Below are 16,321 nucleotides of genomic sequence, written 5' to 3' on the forward strand. Positions count from 1 at the left end.
TATGTTAAGCTTCAAGTTGGAATCCAAATTTAAATCAAATTTCAGCCCTGAAAATAACTCACATTGGAATCGGGCGAGGAAATGCCCCCTTGTAAAAAACTGGGTCCTAATGGGTGCAGACAACAACAATCCCAGTTCTACTTCATCTCCCGTCTGACAGCTGGCAACTTCAAATGTGAAGCAAGTGGCTTGGACTTGAGGCTGTGTGGTGATGCTGTTGTGATTGCTGGAAAAAAAGCCTGAGAGTTATGAGCGTGTATAACAAAGGAGCGTGTCTGTGCTAAGGGGTAAGAAAGATCTCCTTGAGGAAGTGACATTTAATCTCAGCCTTGAAGAATAAGGAGGAGTTAGGGCAGGTAACATAGAGAAGGGGGTGGGATGGGCAGTGCATTTAGCTGTGGAAACTGCAGGTTTGAAGGCCCTTTGGTAGGAAGAGGCTCTGTCTGTGAAGGCTTTGGGAAAAGGCCACTGTGCTTAGACTGAGAGAGCTACCTGGGAGGGAGAGGTGGGCAGGCCCTTGAGGGTCAGGTTAAGGACTTTGGATTTAATCCTAAAGACAAAAGAAGCCAATGAAGAGTTGAAAAGGTCCTATCTGGACATGAAAAATTGCATTTGTAAAAGATGATCCTGGATGCAGTGGCTCACACCTGTAATCCCAGCACGTTGGGAGGCTGAGGTGGGAGGATCACTAGAGGCCAGGAGTTTGAGACCAGCCTGGGCAACATTGCAAGACCCCCATCTCTACAAAAATAAAATAAAATTAGCCAGGCTTGGTGGCATGCACCTGACTGAGCCCAGGAGCTCGAGGCTGCAGTGAGCTATGATCGTGCCTCTGCATTCCAGCTTGGGCAGCAGAGTGTGAGACATTGTCTCTTAAAAAAAAAAAAAAAAGATTATTCGGGCTGCAGAGTGGAGAATTAATAAGAAGGGTGCAACAGAGGATGTGTGACAACCAGTTTGCAGGCAATGGAGATTAGGAGATGATGGTGGATTGAAGATATAGGTCAGGGTTAGAACTGTAAGGATTTGATCAAATGCATGGAAGGTAAAGGCAAAAAAGTGTCAAATAATGACTCCCAAGTTTCTAATTTGAGTTTATGCCATTTCCTGATTTGGGAAATGTGGAGGAGGAGATCAGAAGGGGACAATTTTGAGTCGCTTTAGATATGTTGAGTTTGATACCTCTATCAGACATTCAAATGAAGATACTGACTCTATGTTTGAAAAATAAATCTGCAACTCAAAGTAGAGATCTGGATTGAGGTGAATCAAAACTAAATTTTAGGAGAGCACATAATATGAACTGTTCATAAGAATTTAACCTCTAAACTTCAGAGAAAACCTGAGCAGGCCAGGTGTGGTGGCTCATGCCTGTAATCGAGCACTTTGGGAAGCTGAGGCAGGTGGATCACTCGAGGTCAGGAGTTGGAGATCAGCCTGGCCAACATGGTGAAACCCTATCTCTACTAAAAATACAAAAATTAGCCAGGTGTGGTGGCGTGAACCTGTAGTCTCGGCTACTCAGGAGGCTGAGGTATGAGAATCGCTTGAACCTGGGAGGTGGAGGTTACAGTGAGTCAAGATTGCGCCACTGCACTCTAGCCTGGGCATCAGAGCAAGACTCCATCTCAAAAACAAAAAACAAAAACCTGAGCAGAAGCAAAGGGAATCTAATATTTACTATGTGTGAGACACTTCGCACAGGTGATTTTCTTTAATCTTGACACTCTATAAAATGATATTATAATCCCATTTTACATACAAGGAAACTGAGGGTTAAATCCTTGCTCAAAGTTACTCAAATTCCCAAGACCTACCTCAGACTCATTAAATAAGAATCTCTATGGGTATTTCTGGGGATCACTGAGGCTCAAGAACCACCATGTGGCCTACTTAAAAGTGGTCCCACAAACCATATAAATGCCCACAAAGAAAAAGAACTAGAGAAAAACCATCATTCAGGGGACATGCAGCCCATGCAGCCAATGTTCCAGACACATGTGCTAGTTTCTGCCCCTACCCCCATTATCAGTGCCCTTCCTGGGAATCTCTGCAATACTCATTTGTTCATTCATTCAACACGTAGCTATTGTGGGCCTCTTTTGTGCCAAATATAAATCATCATTCATTCATTTATAAATATTTTTTGAGCACTTAGCTAAATGCCACGCTTTGTCCTATGCTTTGGGAATACAGTATTGAACAACATAAAGGAATGCCTGCCTTACAGAGTTCATGTTCAAATGGGGAAAGAAAATAAACAACTAATAAACAAATAAGCAAATATATATATCTAGGTATATGGTGATAATTACTGTGAAAACAAATAGAGTTAAAGAGTTAGAGAGTTTGGGGGCAGGGGTGGGGAAGGTGTGGAGAGGAGCGGGGACTGTTTTATATAAACTAATCCAGGGATACCTTGATGGCTTGAACAAAAAGGAGTGAGGGAACAGTAATAATACCTGGGGAAAGTACAGCAGGCACAAAGGTCCTAAGACAGGAGTGTGTATGTTGTGTTCAGGAGACAGCAAGGAGTCTCCTGTGTCTGTAGTGAAGTAATCAAGTGGTTGAGATGAAGCAAAATTAAATTTGCAGGCCAGGTGCTGTGGCTCACGCCAGTAAGCCCAACACATTAGGAGGCCGAGGTGGGCGGATCACTTGAGGTCAGGAATTCGAGACCAGCCTGGCCAACATGGTGAAACCCCGTCTCTACCAAAAATACAAAAATTAGCCGAGCCTGGTGGTGCGTGCCTGTAGTCCCAGTTACTCAGGAGGCATGAGAATCACTTGAGCCCGGGAGGTGGAAGTTGCAGTGAGCCAAGATTGCACCACTGCTCTCCAGCCTGGGCAACAGAGCAAGACTCCGGGGAAAAAAAAGAAAAAATTAGATTTGCAGATGCAGTCAGAGAAGTGGCTAGGGGCAGGGCTTGCAGGCCATTGGCTTTGACTCTGAGCAAGGTGAGGGCCACTAAAAGGATCTCAGTGGAAGTGGCCCCCTCTGACTTAGATTTCAGTGGGATCACTGTGGAGAGCCAAGTGCGGAAGCCAGGGCAGAAGCAGGAAGACCCCTGAGGAGGCTTTTGTGATAATCCCGATGAGAGGGATGGTGGCCCAGCCCAAGGTGGGCACAGAGGAAAAGCACTGGACTCTGATACATTTGTTTGAGAGTAGAGCTGAAATACAGGATTTCCTAATGGATTAAATGTAGAGTTTAAGAGGAAGAGAGGAGTTAAAGATGCCTCCAAGGTTTTTGGCTCAAGCAGCTAGAAGAATGGAATTCCCATTTGCTGCAGTGGAAATGACTGTGAGAATAAAGTCTTGAGGCAGGTATGAGATCACCTAGTGGGGTTTACTGTTCTAACTGCCTTGTCTCTATGAACTCCTTCAGTACTCACGACAACTCTCTAAGATAGGTACTATTTTCATTCCTGTTTTATAGATGCGGAATTGAGGCTTTACCCTACAATATGCCACAGATTCCACATCTGTAAAATGAGAATAGTACTCCAGAGTTTACAGTTGGATTGCCTATCGGGGAAGCCAGACAATTAGATAAGCAATATAATAATCTACAGTTATGGTAGGGAAAGTCTGAGGGGCTATAGTTACACAAAGCAGAAGCATCTTTCCAAGTTTGGGGGTAGGGGCAGAAAAACATCAGGGAAGACTTCTAAGAGGATGTAATATTAGACTAAAAGCTAAAGAATCAATAGTCGTGCTGCTGCGGTTTGAATGTGTCCCCCAAAGCTCATGGGTTGGCAGATTAATTCCTGATACAACAGTGTTGAGAAGTGGGTGATTAAGAGATGATTAGGTCATGAGAGTTCTGCCCTCCTGAAAAGATTAATGTTGTTATCTTGGGAGTGGGCTCATTATCACGAGAGTGGGTTTGTTATAAAACTGAGTTCCGCCTTCTCTTACATGCATGCTTGCTCTCTCTCTCTCTTTCACACACACATATGTGTGCACAGGCACACACACACATACACACACACACCCCTTTGCGATGCCTTCTGCCATTTTATGAAGCGCCAAGAAGGCCATCGCCAGATACAGCCCCTCAATCTCAGACTTTCCAGCCTCCAGAACTGTGAGCCAAATAAATTTCTGTTTGTTATAAATTACCCAGTCTGTGATAATCTGTTACAGCAACTTAAAACAAACTAAGACACGTGCTAAGAGAAATTTTAGGACTAGGGATAAGAAAAGAAGGAAAGAGTATTCCAGGAAGAGGGAACTGCTTGTACAGAAAAAAAAGAGGGGCGATTTTTAGTAATTGAAAGGATTTCAGTGCAATGTTTGTACTCTCTCAGAGCACCTTATTGATTGGTCCCTGCTGAGAGTTTTTCTCCACAAGTACATGGTAATGCTGAGGCAGGATAGGTAGTCAAGGAAACGACCATGTTCTCGGAACACAGCAACCATGGTGACCGTACAGCCAACACAGTAAGCCTCAGTATTCGCATTGGAGTTGAGTTCATTCAAGCAAAGCTATCTTCAGTAGGGACTTCGCCTTCTAAAGAGCATGCACATTTTGATTTTACCTGTCCTCAAACTGACCCTTTGCTCAGTATAATAGTAAAAAACCCCTGGGTGGAGATTTAAGATGCTAATGAGACATGCGACATATGAACAAGCATGAACAGCTACTGTGCATGTGCACCCAGAAGACCACCCAGAACATGCTTACTAGTAACACTTCTTCCAACCTCCTTATGAATAGCCATGTAAGACTGGGAGTTTCTCCAGCAATAATCAACGCTGCCCCACCCTTACAAGCAGCCCACCCTGAATTCTCTCTCTCGGGATGTGCTGTCTATTCTGCATGTAACTTTCAAAATATTCTTTTTCTTTTGCAAGAAATTACTCTATGCCATGTGTCTCCTGTTTAAATTCTTTTAAACTAAGAAGACAAGAAATGAGGTTTCAAAACAGCTGTCAACAGTGCTTCAAGGGATTTCTATTTCTGCTGTCTTTACAATGTATCTCTGAGAAGGCAAAAGTCCACTGTCCTTGAATGCTCACTGGGTCCCTGTTGTTCCTCAACCATGCCCACGAGTTCCTGCCTCCAGACTTTAGACTTGCTGTTCTCTTTAACTAGGACATTCTATTCTCCCAGAAATCTTCCCGGATCCACACCCACCAGGTGGATTTAAGGGTCTCAGTCCTCTTTGTTTCCATAACAGCCATTGAATAATATGATCAACTCTTAAAAATACCAAATCATAAAGGTTTGCTTATCTGTCCATTTCTCTACTAGGTTATCAGCAGCTTCTTTATATCTCGGCTAGCATGATGTTGTTAGCCCTAAGTGAATGCTCAATAACTTTCCCCCTGCAATCAATGAATGGATACATTTAAATTTATCTCTCTTTACTATTAGTGGTGCTGCTACTGGCATTTTGATTTTCTATTCTGGTTCTAGCAGAATTATTAATTTATTTTAAAATCTTAATTGTATATTACAGTATCTTGGCTTTCTTAACCTGATTTTGTTAGGTTTTTTGCCAGGAGACAGGATTTCCACAACACTGGGATGTTGAAGGCTAAGATATTTTTCAGGAACATATAGGCATTGACTGCTCTTCTGGGGGATGAGGGTGTGCCCTTCCCTACACTGTTTGGTTTAAGGACTATGGAAACTCAATTATCTGTTACCATTCCGTTAAATGGAGGCTCACCTATCCACAAAAAGACTTGCATAAGACTGCCGATAGCAGCTTTATCATAGTAGTACAAAACTGGAAAGAATTCAAAAGCTCATCAACAGGAGAATGAAAAAACTAACTTGGGTGTATTCATCCAATGCAATACTACTCAGTAATAAAATGAAACAAATTAGGGATATGCTTAACGAAATTGTGAATCTCACTAACATTATTCTGAAAGAGAGAAGGCCCTGATAGAAAAAAATACTAGGCTTCTGTACCAAATTATCACAAACTTAGTAGCTTAAAGTAACATGAATTTGTTATCTTACAGCTTGGTAGGGAAGAAGTTCTAATACATGTCTCATTGCACTAGAATCAAGGTGTCAGCAGGGATGCATTTCTTGTAGAGGTTCTAAGGGAGACCTTTATTCCAGCTTCTAGAGGCCACTCACATTCCTTGGCTTGTGGCCCCTTTTATACTTCTTCAAAGACAGCAATGTATTAGGTTGGTGCAAAAGTAATGGCGGTTTATGCCATTACTTTCAAAGGCAAAAGCCGCAATTACTTTTGCACCAGCCTAGTAGCATTTCTGAGCCTGCTTCCATCCTCACATCTTTCTCTGCCTCTCTTTTCCTGCCTCCCTCTTCCAGTTTTAAGGGCCCTTGTGATTATATTGGACCCACCCAGATAATCCAGGAATCTTTATTTTAAAGCTATTATCAAACTTAATTTCATCTGTAACCTTAATTCCCTCTTGCCCTGTAACCTAACAGGTTCCAGGAATCAGGACAGGTACTTATTTGGGGATTTTAGGGAGCATTATTATGCCAACCACACTGTGTGATTTCATTAAGTTTTTAGAGAAGGCAAAACTCAGCTGTGGTTTAAAAAAAAAGAAGAAGAAGAAGAAAGAGGAAAGAAGAAGAGAAAAAAGAGACCAGGAGAAGGGAGTGGGGAGGGGCAAGGGGAAGGAGAAAGAGAAGAAAAAGAAAGGTGATTGCCTTTAGGTGGGAGGAAATTGACTAGAAAGGCACATGAGGGAACTTTCTGGGTATTGGAAATTTTCTGTATCTTTAGAGGCATGTGGGTTAAATGTGCACATGGATTTATCAAAACTCATCAAATTTTACATGTAAAATTTGTAAAATTCACTGTATGTAAATTATACCTGTAAAAAAGAGAACCGTAAACAAATCTTGATCTCTAGATTTGCTTTTCATAGTGCTATGTGTGAGCAGGTCTGAAACTAGTTTCTGAGTACGCTGAATGAAAGTAAGGTTTCCAGTGGTGTGCTGCTAAACTGGCTCTCTGGGGGAAAAGAAAAAAAAAGAACACACACATACACACACCTTGATTTGTAGCATTTGCTAATTGCTATGTTGTAAATAGCCCCATAGCTGATTTCAAAACCAGCTCACAAAATTACAAATCTTTAGTAATCAGCCCTATGAGCTGATTCAAACTGGCATACCACTGCAGGTTTCTCATCGTTTAAGTTTTAAAATATGCATAAATAGATATAGAAATATAGATCTATGAGGAGATGAGTGTGTGTGTGTGTGTGTGTGCATGTGTGTATCTGTCTGCCTCCTTGCCCTCTGCAATAAGAGGACCTAAAAGCTAGGACATATTGGTAGCAGGTGCACATTTCGCTTCCAGATGTATCTTTCTACATACCATTCTCCACTTGAAAAGGAACCAGTGTTCCTTGGGGAAAAGGCTAGTTCCAGGGCTGGAGTATAATAGAAAAGTACAAAAGGAGCTTGAAATAATGGATTGCACCAGAAATTAAGGAAGTGCTTAAAGAATGATGAACATTGGCCAGGTGCAGTGGCTCAGGCCTGTAATCCCAGCACTTTGGGAGGCCGAGGAGGGCGGATCACTTGAGGTCAGGAATTCAAGACCAGTCTGGCCAACATAGAGAAACCCCAGCTCTACTAAAAATACAAAAATGAGCTGGGCTAGGTGGTGGTGTGCCTGTAATCCCAGCTACGCAGGAGGCTGAGTCAGGAGAATCACTTGAACCCAGGAGGCGGAGGTTGCAGTGAGCCAAGATTGTGCCACTGCACTCCAGCCTGGGTGAGAGAGCAAGACTCCGTCTCAAAAAAGAAAAACAAAAAGAAAGAATGATGGACATATATAAAAAGGAGATATTTGCATACTGAACAAGTTCTACTTGGACAATTTTAGTATCAAGTATAATAAAATTACTGTTATATCAAATGTAATAGTAATGGACTAAAGCTCGTTAAATAAAGATACATGTGTCAAAACTGATATAAATAAATAAATAAGTAAATGGGAGAACAGAAAGCTCTGCCTCACAGTAGAATATCAACTAATACATAAAGAACAAATAAAAGCATTAGAAAATCATTAGTAGACAGAAAAATTCAGGAGTGAAAGTTTGGTAAGGGACAGGATGTTGACATATATCCCCACAAATACTTGTTAATTACAAAGAGGAAAGTATTACTACTTTCTTTCTTTTTTTTTTTTTTTTTTTTTTTGAGATGGAGTCTTGCTCTGTCGCCCAGGCTGGAGTGCAGTGGTGCGATCTCGGCTCACTGCAACCTCTATCTCCCGGGTTGAAGCAATTCTCCTGCCTCAGCCCTTCTGAGCACCTGGGATTACAGGCGCGCGCCGCCACACCCAGCTAATTTTTTTTTGTATATTTAGTAGAGACGGGGTTTCACCACATTGGTCAGGCTGGTCTCGAACTCCTGACCTCATGATCCACCCACCCCGGCCTCCGAAAGTGCTGGGATTACAGGTGTGAGCCACCACGCCTGGCCATTCCCTACTATTTTCAAGGGTGATTTGTAACAATCACCCTTTCCCATGTGATTAAAGTTAACATCACAAGTAAGGGTCACCCTTCAAGTTCAAGGGTGATTAATAGTAATCACCCCTACCCATGTGATTAAAGTTAACATCACCAGTAATGAGACAAATCTACATCATGGGCCTCCTGGTATGATACAGTGAGAAAGACCCAGTATCACTTCTGTGGTGTTCTTGGCAAAAAGTATAATCTGAATCTAATCGTGAGGAAACAGCAGACAGACCTAAACTGAGGGACATTTTAAAAATTCTGTAGCCTATCCTCTTAAAAAATGTCAAAGCCCCAAAAGACAAAAATGACTGAGGCACTGTCACAGACTGATGAGAGAAGGCTGGGTGCAATGCACGATCTTATGTTGGATCCTGTACTTGGAAAAAAAATGAAGCTATACATGATGTTATTGAGATAATTGAAATTTGGAAACACACACTAGATTCCATAGTAGTACTCTATGTTAAATGTTCTGCTTTTGATCATTGTTCTCTAGATATATGAGAATATTGTTGTACTTAGAATTTATACACTGAAGTATTTAGGGATAAATAGGCATACAGTCTACAACTTGCCCTTGAATTTTTTTTTTTTTTAAGTTTGGGAGTAGGAAGAAAGAGATAGAAAGAACGAGATGTGATAAAGCAAAAAAAAAAAAAAAAAAATGGAGCACAATGTACCCATGTTTTAATCTATGTAAAAGGTATACAGGAGTTATACTACTGTTGCAACTTGTTTGTAAATTTGAAATTATATCAAAATAAAAAGGTACAAAATAGGGTACCTGTAGTGCCAGCTACTGAGAAGTTTGAGGTTACTGTGAGCTATCATCGTGTCACTGCACCAGCTTGAGCAACGGAACAAGACTCCATCTCTAAAAAAAAAAAATTAAAAAAAAAAAAAGTGGGACAGGCACATAGCAAGCTACTTTGGCAGGGCAGAGAGGTAAAAGCCCTACAAAGGTAAAAGCCAATGCGAAGAGGTAAAAGCCCTACAAAGATATGCCCTTTCTGTTCCTGTTCTCTGTAGCCACCTCTTTTTCCCATATTCCCCGTATTCTTGGCTAAATAAATCAGGAACTGATAGGCAGTGTGTAGGTGGTGTGTTTGGGCAGCTTCAGAGGGAAAGACAGCTATTGTGACTATATGAAAGTATTCATTTTGAAATAATTGAGACCTCTCTGTCCCAGAGAGCAACTAGGGGCCCTGTAACGGTTTGTAATCAGAATATGTAAACTTGCAAAATGTTCTTAACATGAAATAGATAAAAAACAGGTAGTGTAGGATGAGGAAAAAGGAACCGTACAAACTGTACACAATTTACTGATGTAAAAAAGAAAGTTTCCTTGCAGTCCTCTCCCATTATTTAATTCTTCTATGTAGTCTCTCTTCTGATAGTTTCTATCAGATTGTACACCTGTCATAAAACAAATCATCAGAATGCATAGACATTGGCCTAATTATTCCTATGTCTCCTAAATAGTTTTGAGGAAATGCTAGTGACCTAGCCCGATATACTTTGTTTTGCTAGAACAAGATCCTGGAGAAGAACTACACGGGAATAAAAATAACTAAAATTGATTAAAATGGAACAAATACTGTTAATCAAAAAACAATGAATTATAGGAAATTGTTCTCCCCTGCTATAAATCTGAATCTTTGTGTCCCCCCACCTCAAATTCATATATTGAGACCTAACCCCCAAGGTGATAGTATTAAGAGATGAGACCTTTGGGAGGTGATTAGGCCATGAGGGCTCTGTCCTTAAGAATGGGATTAGTGTCCTTATGTAAGAGGCCTAAGGGAGCTTGTTCACCCCTTCTGCCATGTGAAGTCTCAGCAAAAAGGCACCGTCTTTGAAGCAGAGAGTGAGCCCTTGCCAGACATTAACTGCTGGCACCTTCCTAGCCTCCATCACTGTGAGCAATACATTTCTATTGTTTACAAATTACCCAGTCCAAGGTATTTTGTTACAGCAGCTTGAACAGAGTAAGACATTCCCCCTGACCAGATGCTGTTGCTCAGGTCTGTAAACCCAGCACTTTGGGAAGCTGAGGCAGGAGGATCTGTAGAGGCCAGGAGTTCATGACCAGTCTGAGCAACATAGTGAGACCTCATCTCTACAAAAAAAAATTTTTTTAATTAGCCAGGCATGGTCCCAGCCACCCAGGAGGCTGAGGTAGGAGGACTGCTTGAACCTAGGAGTTCAAGGCTGCAGTGAGCCGTAATCACACCATTGCACTCCAGCAGCCTGGGCAACAGAGCAAGACTCTCAAAAAGACACTGCCCACCCACCTGCCTGTGCACATTTTCACCCTTTGTTACTAAGTTGTCATTTCTGATTCATTGATATTTAGCAGAATTGAACACCAGTCTTTTTTATGCCATGCCATGGGTGAAATTTTGAGGAAGAAATGATGCCCTACGCTATGTTCAAAATTCAACACTTAAAAAACTAATTTAAAAATTCCAGCACATGAGGCAGAGAATCAAGTTAAGTCCGGTTTAAGATGGCTACTCTTCAGAATAGTAGTCTACTAGAAATAAAATCCTGCTTCTCCACCAGTGGAAATATTATGTTGCTAGAAATCAAAGCATTCCTTTGACGCGAATGTTTTATTTTATCCATACGATCAAAATAGGTTAAGAGCTAACCAAAATAAATGATTTGCACTATAATTACACCATAACTTTCAGCATTAATATACATGTCTCTAGAGATAAAATAGTTTTAATTGGCAAAATTAGGTAATTAAATTAAATAGATAATTGTTCCTAAGGGCCAGGTAATAGCAATTTGAAAACTTACCAGCCTAAATACTCAGTTTGGATAGTCTCCTGAAGATAAAAACTGAAGCTGAAAGATGAAAAATGACCTTTTAGAAAAACCTCAAAATTATCAACCCAGAATTACACATTGCAAATATTATTGTCTGTAGTAGACCTGTGGGTGCCTCCCTGATTTCCTTGCATCCTCCCCTAAAGCTACAGCTCTGCCTTCTGGGTGGGATTGGTCCTGTCCTCCGGCCAGCTGCAGGAGTGGGACCTGATTCAGAAAATTCCACTTCCCTTGTCTCGGCTAGTTTGGGCCTATGACTCAAGTTTGTTACTTTGACATTTTAACTTTTAAATGCCAATCTTATTTTACCTCATTTCCCTCAATTTCCTGAAAAAAGTTTCAACTTTTTTTTCGAAACGAAACTCAGGAATTTATACACATATTGCCAGTTCAAATTTAAGATTACAGGAGTGGGTCGGTTACTGATTTTTTTTTTTTCTTGTACAAAAAATCTGAGATCTGGCGAGGAGCGGTGGCTCATGTCTGTAATGCCAGCACTTTGGGAGGCCTAGGCGAACGGATTGCTTGAGCTCAGGAGTTCAAGACCAGCCTGGGCAACATGGTGAAACCCTGTCTCTACCAAAAATACAAAAAATATTAGGAGTGGTGGCACACGCCTGTAATCCCAGCTACTTGGGAGGATTGCTTGAGTTGGGGAAGTGGAGGTTGCAGTGAGCCAAGATCGTGCCACTGCACTTCAGCCTGGGCAACAGAGTGAGACCCCATCTCAAAAAGCAAACAAAACCCAAAACAAAATCTGAGATCCAAATATTAGTATAATTACTTATTTGCTTTATCTAAGAATATCTATATAGCAGTTTTTAAATAACCATACCAAAAATACTAGTAAAAATTAAGATGATTCAATTCATTGTAACAGCCAATCAGCAATAAGATCCAGGTTCAGTTTCATATGATTAGAGCTTGCCCATAATAATGACTGTAACATACATGCAAATCAACCAACAAATTTCTTATATTTATATTCTTTTTAAAATCTTAAAATGTTTAACAGTTTATCTTTTTTTCATATCATTTTCCTGTACCAGAAGCAGCTCCCTTCCCCCTGCATTGCTCTTCTTGTTCAGAGCCTGTCTTATGGCTATTGTCTTATCTTTTTATACAAACTTTATAATCCGTTTTCTCACTCAAAGGGAAAAAATACCCGATGAGATTCTTATTAGCATTGTGCCAAGGTCATGCCACTGCACCCCAGCCCTGGAGACAGAATAAGACCCTGTCTCAAAAATAATAATAGTAAAATTAGCTTTTTTTGCAGTTTTTTTTTACTATTTCTTTTCGATTCAAAGATTGCTTAGAAATATGTTTTTACAGTTTTAGGTAGAAGAGACTTTTATTTAAAATGTCACTATTTTAAAATTATATTTAATTGTGGTCACAGAATATAACTTATATCATTTGTGTTTTTGGAATTCATTGAGATTTTCTTTGTGGCCTATGATATTTCAATTTTGTGAATACTCCATGTGACTTCAGAAGAAAGTTTAATCTCTATTATCAGGGTTCAGTGTTCAATATATATTTACTAGATCTACTTTATCGATGATTTTATTTAGCTCCTCTAAATCCATACTACTTTTTTTGTCTAACTGGGTCTATTCTTTTCTGAGAAATGGTATTAAACTTCCAATTATTAGAGTTTTTGCTTATGTCTCTTTTTATTCCTTTTACTTTCTGCTTTTTAATGGTTGTTGCTGTGTTATTAGGTACACGAATATGAATGATGGTTTTCGTGTTTAGATCGTGTCATTTAGCATCATAATGTGTCTTTTTGTCTCTTTTTGAATTTTTGCTTGTCTAATAACAAAATTGTACTCCACTTTGTTTTTACTTGCATATGCCTGGTTTATATGTAATCACCCTCTTATTTTTACTATTTTATCTTTTATTTTAGATGACAGTTTTGCTCTTGTCGCCCAGACTGGAGTATAATGGTGCGATCTGGGCTCACTGAAACTTCTGCCTCCTGGATTCAAGCAATTCTACTGCCTCAGCCTCCTGAGTAGCTGGGGGTTATTGACGCACACCACCACGCCCAGCAATCTTTTTTTCTTGTATTTTTAGTAGAGATGGGGTTTCGCCATGTTGGCCAGGCTGGTCTTGAACTCCTGACCTCAGGTGATCCGCCCACCTTGCCTTCCCAAAGTGCTGGGATTACAGGTGTGAGTCACCGTGCCCAGCCTAGGTAAGTCATTTCTATCCAGCATAGAATTGAATTTCGACTACTTGTCCAATCTGAAAATTCTTTTTCTCTTATAAATGAGTTAAGCCTATTTGCATGTAGTAATACAATCGATATGCTTCATCTCAGTTTTGTCTTTATAAATCATATGAAGTCTTTCCTATGAAGTATGTTTTATTTGCTCTCCTTTTTCTGCTTCTGTTTATTTTAGTATTTAGGAAGATTTGTATTTTGTTCTAATAACTTTATATGATACTATTCAGACTACTCTTATTTTGATATTGTCCTTTATCTTCCTACTATCAATGGTATTAAAATTAGCTAGTAACCTCCTCTTTTCTGTCTCCCCTTGTCCCGAACACCTAATGTAACATACTTTTTTTTTCATTTTTTAAAAGCAATATTTTTTCTTCTCAGATAGTTTCAGCCTTCTCCCCATTTTTGATTTTTATATTATATCTACAGTATCAATACCTACAAAAATTAAATACTTTTTTTTTTTGAGATGGAGTCTCACTCTGTCACTGAGCAGTGGCACCGTGTCGGCTCACTGCAAGCTCCGTCTCCTGGGTTCCAGCAATTCTCCTGCCTCAGCCTCCCAAGTATCTGGAATTACAGGCGCCCACCACCACACCTGGCTAGTTTTTATATTTTTAGTAGAGATGGGGTTTCACCATTTTGGCCAGGCTGGTCTTGAACTCCTGACGTCAGGTGATCCACCCGCCTTGCCCTCCCAAAGTGCTGGGATTACAGGCATGAGCCACCGTGCCCAGCCAATTAAACACTATTCTTTCAAACTTATTCCCATTGTTTAGCCTCAATTCTGCTGTAAAATGCTCACCACCGTAACTGGGTGACTCTGGTTCAAGGTCTTTCAAGAGGTTGCAGTTAAGCTGTTGGTAGAACTGTAGTTTCATCAAAAGGCTCAACCAGGTTTGGCATGGTGGCTCACACCTGTAGTCCCAGCACTTTGGGAGGCAGAGGCAGGAGGATCGCTTGAGCCCAGGAGTTTGAGACCAGCCTGGGCAGCAATGTGAGACTCCAGTTCTACAAAAAATTAAAAAATTAGCCAGGCATAGTTGGCATGTGCCTGTAGTCCCAACTACTGGGGAGGCTGAGGTGGGAGGATTGCTTGAGCCTGGGATGCGGGAGGTTGCAGTGAGCCGAAATCATGCCACTGCACTCCGCCTGGATGACAGAGTGAGACTCTGTCTCAAGAGAAAAAAAAAAAGAAAAAGAAAAATGGCTTCGCCAGGTAAGGACCTGCCTCCAAGCTCTCTTACGCAAGAAACTTATACAAGGAACTGACAGGATTCAGTTCCTTGTGGACATTGAACTGAAAGTCTCAGTTCTGCCTTGGGTATTGACTGGAGGCCAATCTCAGTTCCTTGCCATGTGGAACTCATACAGGGTAACTCACAACACGTCAGCTGGCTTCTCTCAGAGTGACAGAAAGCAGCAAAACAGAAGTCACAGTCTCTTTGTAGTCTAATTTCAGATGTAACACCCCATTACTTTTACTGTATTTTATTCATTAGGAGCAATTCACTATATTTAGTCCATACTCAAGAGGAGGAGATTACATAAGGACATAAATACCAGGAGATGGGATCCCTGGAGGCTATGCTGGAGACTGTCTGCCATATGACAAATACCTAGGAATGGAATTTCTGTGTCATAGGGTACACGTACATTTATAAGAAACTGCTAACCTATTTTCCCACATGGTTATACTATTTCATTTTCCCTCCCACAATGTGTGAGATTTCCCAGTTGTTTCAAGGTTTCTTTATATATATATAAAAAATACTTTAAGTTCTAGGGTACATGTGCACAACGTGCAGGTTTGTTACATATGTATACATGTGCCATGTTGGTGTGCTGCACCCATTAACTCATCATTTACTTTAGGTATATCCCCTAATACTATCCCTCCCCCCTCCCCCCACCCCACAACAGGCCCCGGTGTGTGATGTTCCCCTTCCTGTGTCCAAGTGTTTTCACTGTGGAAGACAGTGTGGTGATTCCTCAGGAATCTAGAACTAGAAATACCATTTGACCCAGCCATCCCATTACTGGGTATATACCCAAAGGATTATAAATCATGCTGCTATAAAGACACGTGCACATGTATGTTTATTCAAGGTTTCTTAACCTTTGCACTATTGACATTTTGACCCAGATAATTCTTTGTTCTGGAAGCTGTCCTTTGCTTTGTAGAATGTATAGCTCCATTAGATGCCAGTAGCTCCCTGCTGATTGTGATGCTCAACAATGTCTCCAGGAATTATCAAATGTCCTTTGGGGCAAAATGACTCACAGCTGAAAACCACTGAATTGCCCCACATCCTAACCAACAAGGTATTTCTAATCTTTTTAGTTTTAGCCATTCTAATAGAAATAGTAGTGTTTTTTACTGTAGCTTTAATTTGCATTTTTATAATGACCAATGATGTTACACCTCTTTCTATTTGTTTTACATTTGTATCCCTTCTTTGATGAAGTATCTATTGAGCTTTTTTGCCCACTTTTATTGGATCATTTGCCTTCTTAATATTGAATTGTGATAGTGTTTATATTTTTCAGATACAAGTACAGTCATGCATCATTTAACAATGTGGATACATTCTGAGAACTGTGCCGTTAGTTGATTTTATCATGTGAACATCATAGAGCATACTTGCATAAACCTAGATGCTATAGCCTACTACACACCTAGGCTATACCGTGTAGCCTATTGCTCCTAGGCTACAAATCTAGGAGCATGTGCAGCATGTTACTGTACCGACTACT

This window comes from Gorilla gorilla, chromosome 10, assembly GCF_029281585.2.
Source record: "Gorilla gorilla gorilla isolate KB3781 chromosome 10, NHGRI_mGorGor1-v2.1_pri, whole genome shotgun sequence".
Classification (NCBI taxonomy): domain Eukaryota; kingdom Metazoa; phylum Chordata; class Mammalia; order Primates; family Hominidae; genus Gorilla; species Gorilla gorilla.